The following is a 15,247-nucleotide window of genomic DNA, read 5'->3' as shown; positions in this document are numbered from 1 at the left end:
GGGAAGCTACAACGTCCAGTAAATTGTGCTCTCTAACCCAAGTACATACATATCAAGGAGCTAGAACATCACAGGACTTTGATGTCAGACTGTAAGTGGCCATAATGGCCAGCCCTCGTTAGCTGCTCGCAATGTCCCCGCAGCGTCCTGCAACAGATCGCAGGGCCTGCGTACTGCGGAGAGCATTCGAAAGGGTCTCATCGCCGCCAACTGCTAGGGAGGGGCCACTGCACAGGATCGGGAAAAGCTGCAGGAAGTTGTAAACTCAGCCAGCTCCATCATGGGCAGTATCCTTCCCTGCTTCCAGGATACCTACAAAGGCAACATCCGTCATTCAGGACCAGCACCCAGGACTTGCCCTCTTCTCTTAGCTACCATCAAGGAGGAGGTACAGGAGCCTGAAGCCACTCGCCCAACATTTCAAGAACAGCTTCTTCCCCTCTGCCATCAGATTTCTGAATGGACAATGAACCCATGAACACTTCCTCAGCATTTTCCCTCTCTTTTTGCACTATAAAATTATTTATTTTACACAGTATATATTAGTTTTTATTAATTTGTATCACATTGTACTGCTCCTGCAAAACAACAAATTTCATGACATATGCCGGTGATCTTAAACCTGATTCTGATTACAGACTCTGCTTAATCTTCACAAGATGTCAGTGTTAGTGATCCCACGTTCATTTCATGGATGACAGTGACATCACCAAACTGTAAGAAAATGCCTGGATGAAGACTGATTTTTAAGGCAGAGTGGAAAAACGTTTTATTTCACTGTTAAAGATGGCACGCCGCCGTGTCTTATCTGCAAAGAAACACTTCCTCTCTGCAAGCGAGCAACTTGAAACGCCCCATAAAACAAACAAGTTTTCATCTAAATATGTGCTGAGATAGCCTCTAGCTACTTGCCTTACCATATGATGGTTATATACTTTACAATGACTGCTATATGTACTTTACAAATATGCTCCATTTGTCGAAGTGACTATTACATATTTTGTCAGAATCACAATCAAGTTTAATATCACTGGCATATATCACAAAATTTGTTGGTTTGTAACAGCAGTACAATGCAATACACAATAAAAAACAATAAATTACAATAAGTATATATAACAAAAAGAAAACTAAATTAAATAAGTTGTGCAAAAAGAGAGGGAAAATTACTGGGGAAGTGTTCATGGGTTCATTGTCCTTTCAGAAATCTGATGGCGGAGGGGAAGAAGCTGTTCCTGAAACGTTGAGTGTGGGTCTTCAGGCTCTTGTCCTGGGTGATGGAGGTCCTTAACGATGGATGCCTCATTTTTTGAGGCATCACACTTTGAAGGTTTCCTGGATGCTGGGGAGGCTAGCGTCCATGATGGAGCTGGCTGAGTTTACAACTTTCTGCAGCTTTTCCCGATCCTGTGCAGTGGCTCTCTCCCCCCGCCCGCCACCACCACCAGCCCCCCCAAATCCAGTCAGTGATGCAACCAGTTAGGATGCCCTCCATGATATATCTGTAGAAATCTGCGAGACAGACCAATTCTTCTCAAGGTCCTAATGAAATATAGCCACTGTATACTATATGTCACTATCTATTCAGTGAATTTTACAATACGTTACAATAGCCCACTGTCTCAGCACATCACAGAAACCAGCATCTCCTCCATGGACACTGTCTCCAAAGCAGCCAACATAATCAAAGACATCACCCTTCCTGGACATTCTCTCCTCTATCAGGCAGAAGATGCAAACGCCCACAAGCACGTCCCACCAGGCTGAGGGGCAGCTTCTACCCCGCTGTTATAAGAAAACTGACTGGTTTCCTTGCACAATAAGATCAACTATTCTAGTTAGCCGCCCACCCTCCTCTATCTATTACCCCCACCACTGCACTATAAACACTTCAAACCACCTTTTATAATGCTATTTACATTTTAAGTATTTATGCAGACTTTATTCCACATCTGTACTTTAACTTTATTTTTATATAATTCTTTATTCTTATAACTGTTGAATGTTCAAATACGAGGAGTTCTGCAGATGCTGGAATTTCAAGCAACACACATCAAAGTTGCTGGTGAACGCAGCAGGCCAGGCAGCATCTCTAGGAAGAGGTACAGTCGACATTTCCGGCCGAGACCCTTCGTCAGGACTAACTGAAGAAAGAGCTAGTAAGAGATTAAACCTCTTACTAGCTCTTCCTTCAGTTAGTCCTGACGAAGGGTCTCAGCCAGAAACGTCGACTGTACCCCTTCCTAGAGATGCTGCCTGGCCTGCTGCGTTCACCAGCAACTTTGAACTGTTGAATATTGTTGTTTTTTTATTACATTTTACACCCAGATCAACACACCACAGTAAGTTCCTAATACATGTAAATGTATATGGCGAATAAAGTTGATCCTGACCCTTGACCTCAGAATCTACTTTGTCAAGGCCTTGCACCTGTCTGCCTGCACTGTACTTGCTCTATATCTGCCACACTTTATTCGGCATTCTGTTATTGGTTTAACTTGCCTTGCTTTGGTGCACCGCTGTAGAGAATTGATCTGCATGAACAGTATTGAAAATAAGATGATGAAGATTAGGGTACCTATTCTCAGAACAGTACCCAGAAACGCCATCACTGTTTCTCTTCCCACAGAAGCGACCTAGCCTGCTGAGCATCCCCTGCATTTTCTGTGTTTACTTTAGATTTCCAACATGCACTGATTTTAATTTTCACTGACATCGATTCCCGATTCACCAAAAAATCAACAGCAATATTTTATCTTCATCTTCAAAAACCATGGTCTTAACCCTTCCAACCTTTTGTCCACCCAGGGTCACTCTGCTCCCAAACTCTGGTCACCTGCGGCCTTGCCTTTCTTTACCCTAGCCAACGAGGTACCGATCTCTTGAGTTGCTCCCTGAACCAGGCTCATATCCTTTCAAACAGAGGCCAAAGTTCACCTTTTTTGACCAGGTTTGGCCATCTGCACCAATTTATTTATTGGTTGATTGATTGAGATACGGCACAGAATAGGCTCTTCGAGCTGGGCTGCCCAGGAACCCCCCAATTTAACCCGAGCCCAATCACGGGACAATCTGCAGTGTCCAATTAACCTACAAACTGGCACGTCTTTAAACTGTGGAAGGAGACTGGAGCACCCAGAGGAATGCCACACATTCCACGGGGAGGACTTACAGATTCCTCACAGTTGACATTGGAATTGAACGCCAAACTTTGATGCCCCGAGCGCTAACCGTTGCACTACCTTGGCAAAGTTCAATGTGAATTTTGTTATCGTACCCTACCTGAGATTTAACTCTGAGATTCATTTTCTTGTGGGCATACTCAGCAAATCTATAGAATAGTAACTATTACAGACTCAATGAACGACCGCCAACCAGAGAGCTGAAGACAACAAGCTGCGCAAATCCAAAGAGAAGAAACGATAATATAAATAAATAAACAATAAATATTGAGAATGTGAGATGAAGAGACCTCAAAGGTGAATCCATAGGTTGTGGGAACATTTCAATGATGGGACAAGTGAAGTTGAGTGTAGTTATCCCCTTGGTTCAAGAACCTGATGGTTGAGGGGTCGTAACCATTCATAAACCTAAGGTTCTTGTACCTTCTTGCTGACGGTAGCAGCGAGAAGAAAGCACGTCCTGAACAGTAACCATTTGATCATGATTATGACCATTTGTATGATATGACCTTGCTAAGAAAGCCATAGGGTGGATCATAAAGTATCATGCACAGTTATGTACAGTATAATATTTTTCTCAGTATATTGAAATATGCATGGTTGGCCTCAAATCCAGATTTTATTTTTGCAGTGATAGCAGGCTATAGAAATTCCCTTTTCTGTTATTCATAATCCAAGTTTAATTAAATGGGTAAGTCACACCAACCACAGCAGCAGGCAGGGACGACACATAAAAGCAACAAACACTGGTCTTTTATCGTCAGTCACAATCATCTCTGCCTTCGCAAGTCCATTTAAACATCTCTTATAGACAACATCAGTGAACGCAGAACAAAGTACAGGCTCGTCAGCCCCCAATATTGTGCCAACCTTTTAACCTACTCCAAGATCAATCTAACTCCTCCCTCCTACATAGCCCTCCATTATTCTATCTTCTATGTGCCTATCTAAGAGTCTCTTAAATGCCCCTAATGTATCTGCCTCCACTACCAACCCTGGCAGGGTGTTCCACACACCCACCACTATCTGTGTAAAAAGCTTACCTCAGACATTCCTTCTATACTTTCATCCAATCACCCTAAAATTATACCCCTCTTATTAGCCACTTCCACCCTAGGGAAAAGTCCCTAGCTGTCCACTCAATTCATGCCTCTTGTCACCTTGTGCACATCTGTCAAGTTTCCTCTCATCCTCCTTCACACCAAAGTGAAAAGAGTCCAAGCTCACTCAACCTATCCTCATAAATCATGTTCCCTAGTCCAGGCAGCATCCTGGTAAATCTCAACATCTGGGGAAAAGAGTAAACAGTCGACATTTCAGGCCAAAACCCCTTCATCAGAACTAATGAAGGGTCTCGGCCCAAAACATCAACTGTTTACTCTTCTCTGGCCTGCTGAGTTCCTCCAGCATTTTGTGGGTGTTGCTTTGGATTTCCAGCACCTGCAGATTCTCTCGTGTTTGTGACCTGGTAAATCTCCTCTGCACCCTCTAAAGCTTCCACACACTTCCTGTAATGAGGAGACCAGAGCTGAACACAATACTCCAAGTGTGGTCTACCCAGAGTTTTACAGAGCAGCAACATTACCTCAGTAAACTCGAGTTGAACCAGTGAAAATCCAGTGACATTTTTAATGGATAACATGGACTGATCTGCAGGTAGAAAATGCTGAACTTTGAACCTAGGAGCGCAGTTTTCAGTCCAACATACACAAAATGATGGAGGAACTCAGCACTTTCTGTCTGTTGCTCCAGACATCCAGCCTCCAGATTCCCAGTCTCTCGTGGGTCCACGGTTTCCAGTTCATTCAGTTAGGGTGTGAGCAAGATGTAGGAAAAGACTAATCTAGTTTACATTTCCAAATCATAGTCGAATATCAGTAAGAATCTACTTTAATAATTATCAAACCGCCTCCTTCCTCTTCATTTATTTAGTTATTGAGATGCAGCTCGGAACAGACCCTTCCAAAAATTTGAGCCACACCTCTGACCAACCCTCCATTTAACCCTGGCCTGATCACAGGACAATTTACAATGACCAATTAACCTACTAACCGGTACACCTTTGGACTGTGGGAGGAAACCAGAGGAAACCCACACATTCCACGGGGAGGACGTACAGATTCCTTACGGTGGACATTGGAATTGAACTCTGAGCTCCAACACCCTGAGCTGTAACAGCATCACGCTAACTGCCACGCTACCGTGATGTCCCGTTGTCCCCTTAGTAGAGGGTGGTGGCTCAAAGAATATTCCACAAATTTCTGAGCTACAGGAGCCTTAGGTCCCACACCATCACCACATTCAGGTTATTACCCTTCAACCATCAGGCTCCTGAACCAGCGTAGATAACTTTACTCACCTCAACTCTGAACTGATTCCACAACCTACAGACTCACTTGCAAGGATCCTACTGCTCATGTCCTCAGTTCAATTTATTTATTATTTTTATTATTATTTGTTTTGTATTTGCACTATTTGTCTTCTTTTGCACATAGGTTGCTTGTCAGTCTTATTTGTGTGTGTTCTTTCAATGATTCTATTGTATTTGTTTGTTCTACTGTGAATGCCTGCAAGAAATGAAGCTCAGGGTTGTATACACCCAGTGGCCTCTTTATAGGGCACACCTGGACATCTGCTCATTAATGCAAATATCTAATCAGCCAATCACGTGGCAGCAACTCTATGGAAAAAAGCACGCAGACATGGTCAAGAGGTTCAGCTGTTGTCAGACCAAACATCTGGAATGGGGAAGATATGTGATCTGCGTGACTTTGACCATGGAATGATTGTTGGTCCCAGTCAGAATGGCTTGAGTATCTCAGAAACTGCTGGTCTCCTGGGATTTGCACACACAACAGTCTCTAGAGTTTACAGAGAATGGTGTAAAAAAACAAAAAAAAAACACCCAGTGAGTGGCAATTCTGTGGGCAAAAATGTCTTGTTAATGAGAGAGGTCAGAGGAGAATGGCCAGACTGGTTCAAGTAACTACATGATACAACAGTGGTGTGTAGAAGAGCATCCCCGAGTGCAAACCACATCGAACCTCGAAGTGGATGGCAACTTACAGCAGCAGAAGACCACGAACATACACTCAGTGACCACTTTATTAGGCACCAGAGGCCACGGAGTGTACGTACCTCGATATTAAGTTTACTTTGAACTTTGAGGTGGCTCAGACATAGCAGAACATGTTATACACTCTCCAATAGGGAGACGACAGCACAAGCAAAGGTCAATCAGAATTCAATTGTTTGTCAGAAGAGCTGCGCAAGGTGAAGATAATCAGGGTTGAGTTGAATGCAGGAGAACAGTTCAAGGTGAAGGCAATCAAATCTAATTGTTTGGTAGGAGAGCTGCATAACGTAAGGCCGATAAGAGTATAACCGTCTGATCGGAGCACACTGCGCAGGGGACAACAATCAAAGTCTTATCGCAGTTTGGGCTGCAAGTTAGGATTCGGTTAAAATTTTCCTTATTTAATATGAGATCGCTGAACTAATATTTTAAATACTGAACTAAAAATTCAAGTACTTATAATATTATCAAATAATCCTTTCAAAAAATATGTATACTGATTCAAAGCTACAATAATGCAATCAGCTAAGGGGCTTCGACTGAGCTCTATTTGCTGATAATTAATGATAAGTGAAGATTCTGACACTGTAAGTGACAGGCTGGAAAGGAAATTCACACTTAAATACTCATGCTATTATTAGATATAATTTACATATAGTATTTAAAACAGTCCATTCTGAAGTTCACTATCCTGTTTTGTCTTTCATACGATGTAGGCTTGTACAGTCTCCTGATAAGATGCAGTTCGTCCACAGATCCAGACGAGTGTCCTTATTTTATGTATGTCAAGATCTGTCCAACGTTTACTATATATAAACTTTTATATACATGTCCTATATATCTGGTTTTCTTTGTACAGTGAGTCTGAACATTGATTTCTCCTTCTGGCAATTTTTTTTTGTTTTTGGCTTTTCCCCTCCCCATTCCCTCTTCCTCTATTCCCCACTCTGGCCTCTTACCTATTCTCCTCACGTGCCTACCACCTTGCCTTGGTTCCCCTCCTGCTTCCCTTCACTTGTTTATTGAGATACAGAGCAGAATAGGCCCTTCCGGCCCTTTGGTCGCCCAGTAACCCCCCGATTTAACCCTAGCCTTACCACAGGAAAATGTACAATGACCAATTAACCTACCAACCAGTACGTCTTTGTTCTGTGGGAGGAAACCAAAACACCTGGAGGAAACCCACGCGGTCACGGAGAGAATGTACAAGCTCCTTACAGACAGCGGCAGGAATTGAACCAGGGTCGCTGGTACTGTAAAGCGTCGTGCTAACCACTACACTACTGTGCCTCCTTTCTCCAATGGTCCACTCTCCTCTGCTATCAGGTTCCTTCTCCCCCACCCACTTGACTTCACCTATCACCTACGAACTCGACTTCCATCCCCCTCCCCCCACCTTTTTATTCTGCCATCTTCCCCCTCGCTTTCTGGTCCTGGTGAAGGGCCTTAGCCCAAAACGTCGACTGTTTATTCATTTCCATAGATGCCGCCTGATCTGCTAAGTTCCTCCAGCATTTTGGGTCTGTTGCTCTGACTACACATCCTGCTGCTTCAGGAAAGCAGCCAACGTAATCCAGGTCCCCTCGTACCTGAGTCATTCTCCGTTCCATTGAGCTGAAGATACGAATCCTTGAGAACACATACTGCCAGGGTCAAGACCAATTCCGTCCCGCTGTTATGAGACTCGTGAGCAGACCTCTTATATGATAAAGATGAGCCTTTGATTTCTCAGTCCACCTTGTCCGGGGTAGCGAGGTGGTTAGCACAACATTTTTCAGCGCCAGCGACCTGGGTTCAATTCCCGCTGCTGCCTGTAAGGAGTTTGTACGTTCTCCCTGTGACCACGTGGGTTTCCTCCGGGTGCCCTGGTTTCCTCCCAAGATCCAAAGACGTACTGATTGGTGGGTTGATTGGTCATTGTAAATTGTCCTGTGATTAGACTAAGATTAAACTGGGGCATTGCTGGGTGGCGCAGCCCAGAGGTCCGGAAAGACCTATTTTCTGCTGTATAAATTAAAAGACTCTTAGATACATACATGGATATAAGGAAAATGGAGAGGTAAGGGCTGCATAGGAGATTGATCATGGACCTCGTCAAAAGGTTAGCGCAACATCGCGGGCCGAATGGCCCATTCTATGTTCTACGTGCAGTCATTACTTTACTAGGTACCTCCTGTACCTAATAGAGTGTATGTTCATGATCTTCTGCTGCTGTAGCCCATCCACTTCAACGTCTGATGTGTTCTGCACTCAGAGATGCTCTTCTGCATTTCACTGTTGTAATGCGTGGTTGCTTGAGTTACTGTTTCCTCCAGTCAGGTTGGACCAGTCCGGCCATTCTCCTCTGGCCTCTCTCATTAACAAAGCATTTTCACCCACAGAACTGCCGCTCACCGGATTTTTTTCTCTGTAAAATCTACAGACAGTTGTGCCTGAAAATCCCAGGAGATCAGCAGTTTCTGAGATACTTAAACCAGCCCGTCTGGCACCAACAATCATTCCACGGTCAAAGTCACATTTCTTTGCCATTCTGATGTTTGGTCTGAACAACAACTGAACCTCTTGACCATATCTGCAAGCTTTTATGCATTGAGTTGCTGCCACATGATTAGCTGATTAGATAGTTGTACTAACGTACAGGTTTTACCTAATAAAGTGCCCATTGAGTGTACTTATGTCTGGAATAATCTGCCTAGCATTTCAGTACATGTGATACTAATAAACAATTTATAAATGGCCAATTATTTATCCTGGATGGATTCTGTTATCTACAACATGCCGTAAAAAAATTAGAATACATTATGAGAGGCAATAAATAGGGCAGACAGTAAGAATCATTTTTCTCCAGAATAGAAATGTCAAGCACTAAGGGACATACATTCAAGGTGCATGGAGAGAAGTTTAAAGGAGGTGTTCAGGGTAAGTTTTATTTTACACAGAGAGTGGTAGGTGTGTGGAATGATCTGCCAGGAGTAGTGGTGGAAACAGATATGATAGAGTGTTTAAAAGGCTGTGAGATAGATGTATGAATATGCAGGGATATCGATCATCTGCAGGCAGAAGAGATGTTGTTTAATTCGGCATCGTGTTTGGTGCAGGGATCAGTGAGCCGAAGTGTGCCATAATGTTCAATATTCGCCAAGCTTCTTCTCCTGTTTGGTTAAAATATGGCCAAACTTGTCAGGCCTGCACAGGCAGCTGCCTCCCAGTCTCCACCCAGCTAACAGAAGTCACCTGCCACCCATTCCCAACACATCACCTGCAGCCTATTTAAACCCTGCTCTCATCCACAATCCGTTGCTCACCCATCGAACCAGCCGGCCTCAACCAGTCACTCCTAGCCTTCAGTTACCTTGTCGCGTTAAGTACCTGCTCTCTCTTGTCTTGTGGCCCCTTGTGGCTTGTTATTTTGCAGTTTATTAGTAAAATATCGTTTACTCCTAAGTCGTCTCCAGTGCTCTGCCTTTGGGTCAAACCTCCTCTACATCTTCTGACACAACCTGCATTGCACATCGTTTACCCACTTCATCAGACAGAAATCCACAATTCTGGAACAGCGTCAGGGGAAGGAAGAGACATTTACAACCTCCCCTACTGTGTGACAGAGCTCTACCTGAGCTTGGCCAGACCCCCACAGTTTGTTATTGCTGCAGATGGGGTAATGGTTTCCCTAAACTCACCCAATCAAGGTCCTGGGATAATTTGAGCCAGATCACCCCCTTGCCCCTCCTCTGCGCACTACAGTCTAAGCTCATCACTTAGTCCAGCTCCAGTCAAACCAACAAGCCCTTGCAGCAGCATATAGAAATGTTGGAGATACTTAGCAGGTCGGGCAGCATCTATGGAGATGTTTTGGACCAAGCCCCTACAACAGGTCTGGGTCACACACCCCCCCCAAACAATGGACAGTTCATTCCCCTTCACAGATGCTGCCTGACCTGCTAAGTTCCTCCAGCATTGTGTGTGTGTGTGTTGCCCCAAATTTCCAGCATCTGCAGAATCTCTTGTGTCTCCTTGTCACTTCTGGCTAGTTTTGAAAATTCTTGCCCTCCACCCTTCTCCCAAAGCTTAATGATAACGTGGATGCTTGCTCCTCGTGGAGTCTGACCAAGTCTCCACGCCCTCTGCGCGTTCCACGCGTCCACACTCGTCGCCCGTGCGCGGGCCTGTTCAGCAGCTGGACACAGCACGGAGGGTCAGCTATGTGATGTGCATCTCAGCAGCACCTCCTGCAACCCAGACTCCCTCGTCACTGGCCTGTCTCTTTTAAAATGACCTATTTAACAACCCAGTCCGGGTCTCGCAACGCTAACCAGCGTGCTTCCCTCGCTCAGCTCGCCCGAGAGGTAGAAATCCACCTTTAACCCAAGCACCTTGGCCGTGGCCTGATCACCTAACCGGTGACTTCTTAAAAAAAAGCGTGGGGTCTGTCATCAGCTCTGAGCCCCGGGGGGGGTTAACTTATGCCATGAAATCCCAGCCTGTCTGGTTATCATCCCTCTCCCGGTGCCCGTTGTAATTTCCACGAGTCTTACCTTGCAGCTCGCAGGACGGGTTGGTGACAGAGCTGAGCATGTTTAACAGCGTGGACGTGTGGATCCGCTTCTCGTTCCGACCGCCCGCCGTCTCTCCCCTCGCTTCCCCCCCCTCCCCTGCTCACTGGAGACCCGTTTCCTCCTCGGACCCGTCCAGCTTCGAAGTCGTCAGGTCGCCCCCATTCCCCCTCCCCCTCTCTCCGGGGAGGGTGGCCTTGACTTTGGGGAGAGGGAGAGAAAATGGAACAGTGAAGGGGCTGGGGAGGGAGAAGCGAAGAGGCTGGCGCGGCTTGTGTTATATCTCCGACCGTGTTAATCCCATATTCTCGCTGCCCACGGATTTTTCTCCCTGTTGAAAGAGAGAGGGGGTGGGGGGGTGGTGGAGGGAGGGGAGACAGGGAATAATCAATAATTATTGGGAACGTCAGCCGTGGAATAATAGAGGAACTTGGGGTGTCGAGCTCAAGGCGATTGTTTGAATTCAATCCCTCCGTATCAAATGCATTAACATGCAAAAAATATCCCAGCTCATCTTTAAAAAAAAACTCTGCAATCTGACGGGATTTGTAACCAACACCACCCACTCCCCCCTTTTTTTTTGAAAAAAAAGGCAGTCAGGATCTCACATGTTAGAATGACAATGTCCACTACCTCGAGGCTATGAAATAATACGTCCACTTTTGGAAAGCCGACCAATTCGTGCAAAAATGCCGATCGAGACAATTGTGGGGGATCGTCCCTGAGTTCTCCCAATGCAATTCCTATCTACTGTCAGATGTCAAGAACAAAAACACAGGCAGTCAGAACCGAGAAAAGGACACAGGTTGAAAAAAAAGCAGCATCTACTTACAAGAAGAATTTCCTCTGCCTGCCTCTTCTGTAGCGGGGGGCTACAGGAACGCTAAACCCAATTTTTTTTTGTCCTCTCTTCCTGATCAATTCACCCACACACCGAAATTACATCCAACGAGAGATTCCTTCAGGAGGCAAGACACATACAAAGGGAGGGGGAAAACCTAAAGTGTTCCACTGACAAAAGCCACACACACACACACACACACACACACACACACACACACACACACACACGGACACACACACACAGACACACACACGGACACACACACACATACACAACAGCCACCCTCAATTCCAGATTTGAGCGGGGTAAAAAAAAATGGTGAAAAAAAAGTGTGAAAATGCCAGGTCAGTCTCCAGATGCTTTCCACAGATACATCAAGCACACATGAGGATGTGGGAAGGGAGGTCTGGAATCTCTCCCTCCTGCTGTATCGCTAGGAGACAGCAGAGGCGGCGCGTCATGTGTCCGTGGGCTCTGAGACGCAGATCCGAGCTCCTGGCGCCCCCTGCTGTTCCCCCCTCCGCCCTGATCCGAGGCTTCAGTCTGGGGTAGGGCAACGGGTGGCCGGAGGGGCTGACCTCTCATCAAGTCCTACGATCCACCCTGACTCTTCCTGCAATGTCTACAACTCTAGCCCCTACACCCCAAACCTAACACCCAGACCCCAACACAACCCTACCACAACACCCCAAACCCAACACTACCCTACCACAACACTCCAAACCCTACAAATGAATACCAACACTCCCTGTACCAATCTACAACCCTACCACTACACCCCAAACCCAACACTACCCTACCACAACATCCCAAACCCTACAAATGAATACCAACACTCCCTGTACCAATCTACAACCCTACCACTACACCCCAAACCCAACACTACCCTACCACTACACCCCAAACCCAACACTACCCTACCACAACACTCCAAACCCTACAAATGAATACCAACACTCCCTGCACCAATCTACAACCCTACCACTACACCCCAAACCCAACACTACCCTACCACAACACTCCAAACCCTACAAATGAATACCAACACTCCCTGTACCAATCTACAACCCTACCACTACACCGCAAACCCAACAAATGAATACCAACACTCCCTGCACCAATCTACAACCCTACCACTACACCCCAAACCCAACACTACCCTACCACAACACTCCAAACCCTACAAATGAATACCAACACTCCCTGTACCAATCTACAACCCTACCACTACACCGCAAACCCAACAAATGAATACCAACACTCCCTGTACCAATCTACAACCCTACCACTACACCCCAAAGCCAAAACTACCCTATCACTACACCCCAAACCCTACAAATGGATACCAATACTCCCTGCACCAATCTACAACCCTACCACTACACCCCAAACCCAACACTACCCTACCACAACACCCCAAATCCTACAAATGGACGCCAACACTCCCTGCACCATTCTAAAACCTTACCGCTACACCCGAAACTCAAAATCAAGACATCAACCCTCCCAGCACGATTCTACAACCATACTCACCACACGCCAAATCCAACACCCATACACCAACAGTCATCACAGACCAATCTACCACCCTACCCGCTACACACCAAATCTAATAACCATACGGCAACACTCCCCACACCAATTTTCCACCCTACCACCACACGCCAATCTACCACCCTACCCGCTACATACCAAACCCAATATCCCTATGCTAACACTCCTCACACCAATTTTCCACCCTACCTCTACACCTCAAAGCAAACTCCCAGGCACCAGCACTCCTGCACTGATCTACAGCCCGACCCCTACACCTCAAAACTTACAGCTCACCCTGACACACCCTGCACCAATCTACAGCCCTGCCCTACACCCCAAGCCCAACACCCAGACCCCAGCACATGTCACACCAAACTACAACCCTACCTCTAAATCCCAAATTCAACACCCAGGTCCTGGCAAATGCCACACCTCACTAAGCAGTATCGCACCCATATTGTACTGTCTCAGTACTTTTATATTTGTGTGCCGTAGCACCTACTTTTTATTCACAGTTATTTTGTAAATAACGCTATTCTGTGCATTTCTGGTTAGGTGCTAACTGCATTTCATTGGCTTTGTATCTGTACTCAGTACAATGACAATAAAGTAGAATCTAATCTAACCTAAAACGAATCTATAACTCTGGCCCTTCACCCCAAACCCATCACCAAGTCACCAACACTCACCGTACTGTCCTACATCACTCTTCCTACATCCTAAACTGAATACCAGACCCCAATGCACACAACACTATCCTTACATGCGAAGCCTAACAGCCTGCCCCTGACACACCCTACACTGACCTATAAGCCCAGCCAACAACCCCCTATGTCCCTTCAGCTGAAAGCCCACAGCCCACACAATCCCTACACTCTTCTCACCACCGTTAAACCACACCCTTCCGTCACTACATGATGACACCCAAGTGCCTATACTCACCTCACCAACACACGAATCAATCCCTTCCACCCCGAGTCTGAACTCCTCACCACATCCCAAACCTACACACTCAGCACCTTCACTGCCTACACACCACAGACCCAGCCAGCCACACACAAGTTCCCACACTCTTACACTCTCCACCCCCCCAACCCCATCACTCCCACCCCACCTTCCACCGCACCTACTCCTCTCCACTCCTCCTCTGTTGCCGCAATGAAGACTGGAAGTTTCAGCTCATGCTCTCCACACCAGTGGGGTAGAACGTACCATAAGACCATTAGGAGCAGAATTAGTTCATTCAGCCCATCGAGTCAGAATCAGGTTAATATCACTGGCGTATATCATGAAATTTGTTGTTTTGCAACAGCAGTACAATGCAATATGTAATAAAAAAAAACAATAAGTTACAATAAGTGTATATAACGAAAAGAAAATTAAATTAAAGTAGTGCAAAAAGAAAGGAAAAAATACTGAGGGAGTGTTTATGGGTTCATTGTCCATTCAGAAATCTGATGACGGAGGGGAAGAAGCTGTTCCTGAAACATCTTCAGGCTCCTGTAACTCCTCCCTGGTGAGAAGCGGGCATGTCCTGAACAGGCAGGTGCCACCTTTTTGAGGCATTGCCTTTTGAAGGTGCCCATGTTTGAGCTGGCGGAGTTGGCAACTTTCTGCTTCGCCATTCTATCATGACTGTTCTATTATGCCTCTCAACCTAATTCTCCTACCTTCTTCCTCTAACCTATGATGCCTTGGCTAATCAAAAATCTGTCAACCTCCACTTTAAATATAAACAACTATAAACAGAGACAATTTGTCACAGCTACAGTGAGATACTGGACACCAACAGTGCCCAGGCTACAGAATCCTGATTACAACCAGGGAAGCAGTAGGGACCAGGTTCAGTCTGGTAATTTAGTGGAAATAAACTTGCTTCCATCGGAAGTTTTAAACCTTCCCAGGGCGAGTACCATGGCAAGGAGCAAATAGTCCACAAAACATTACAATCTCCTTTCCTTCCTCGCCACTCCCAGCTCACACCCTCCTTCTGTTTACTGCTAACCCCATCCACCATGTTCTTGGTCTTCAATATTTTGTCCTTTGCTTTCCCATT

General features: G+C 45.7%; 1 protein-coding gene across 1 annotated transcript in view; it reads right to left on the bottom strand.

Moving 5' to 3' along the window:
• Nucleotides 1-12,057, bottom strand: part of LOC134354104 (glutamate receptor ionotropic, NMDA 2B-like) — a 614,023-nt gene extending 601,966 nt beyond the window's left edge. Inside the window, exons 1-2 of the mRNA XM_063062883.1 lie at nucleotides 11,644-12,057; nucleotides 10,794-11,142 (exon numbers count right to left, since the gene is read on the bottom strand). The gene's annotated coding sequence lies outside the window, so the exon portion shown is untranslated. The remainder of the gene's footprint in view (nucleotides 1-10,793; nucleotides 11,143-11,643) is intronic.
• Between the last annotated feature and the right edge of the window lie 3,190 nt (nucleotides 12,058-15,247).

The sequence above is a fragment of the Mobula hypostoma genome, chromosome 11 (assembly GCF_963921235.1).
Source record: "Mobula hypostoma chromosome 11, sMobHyp1.1, whole genome shotgun sequence".
Taxonomy (NCBI): Eukaryota; Metazoa; Chordata; class Chondrichthyes; order Myliobatiformes; family Myliobatidae; genus Mobula; species Mobula hypostoma.
This window is presented reverse-complemented; position numbering and strand designations above follow the sequence as displayed.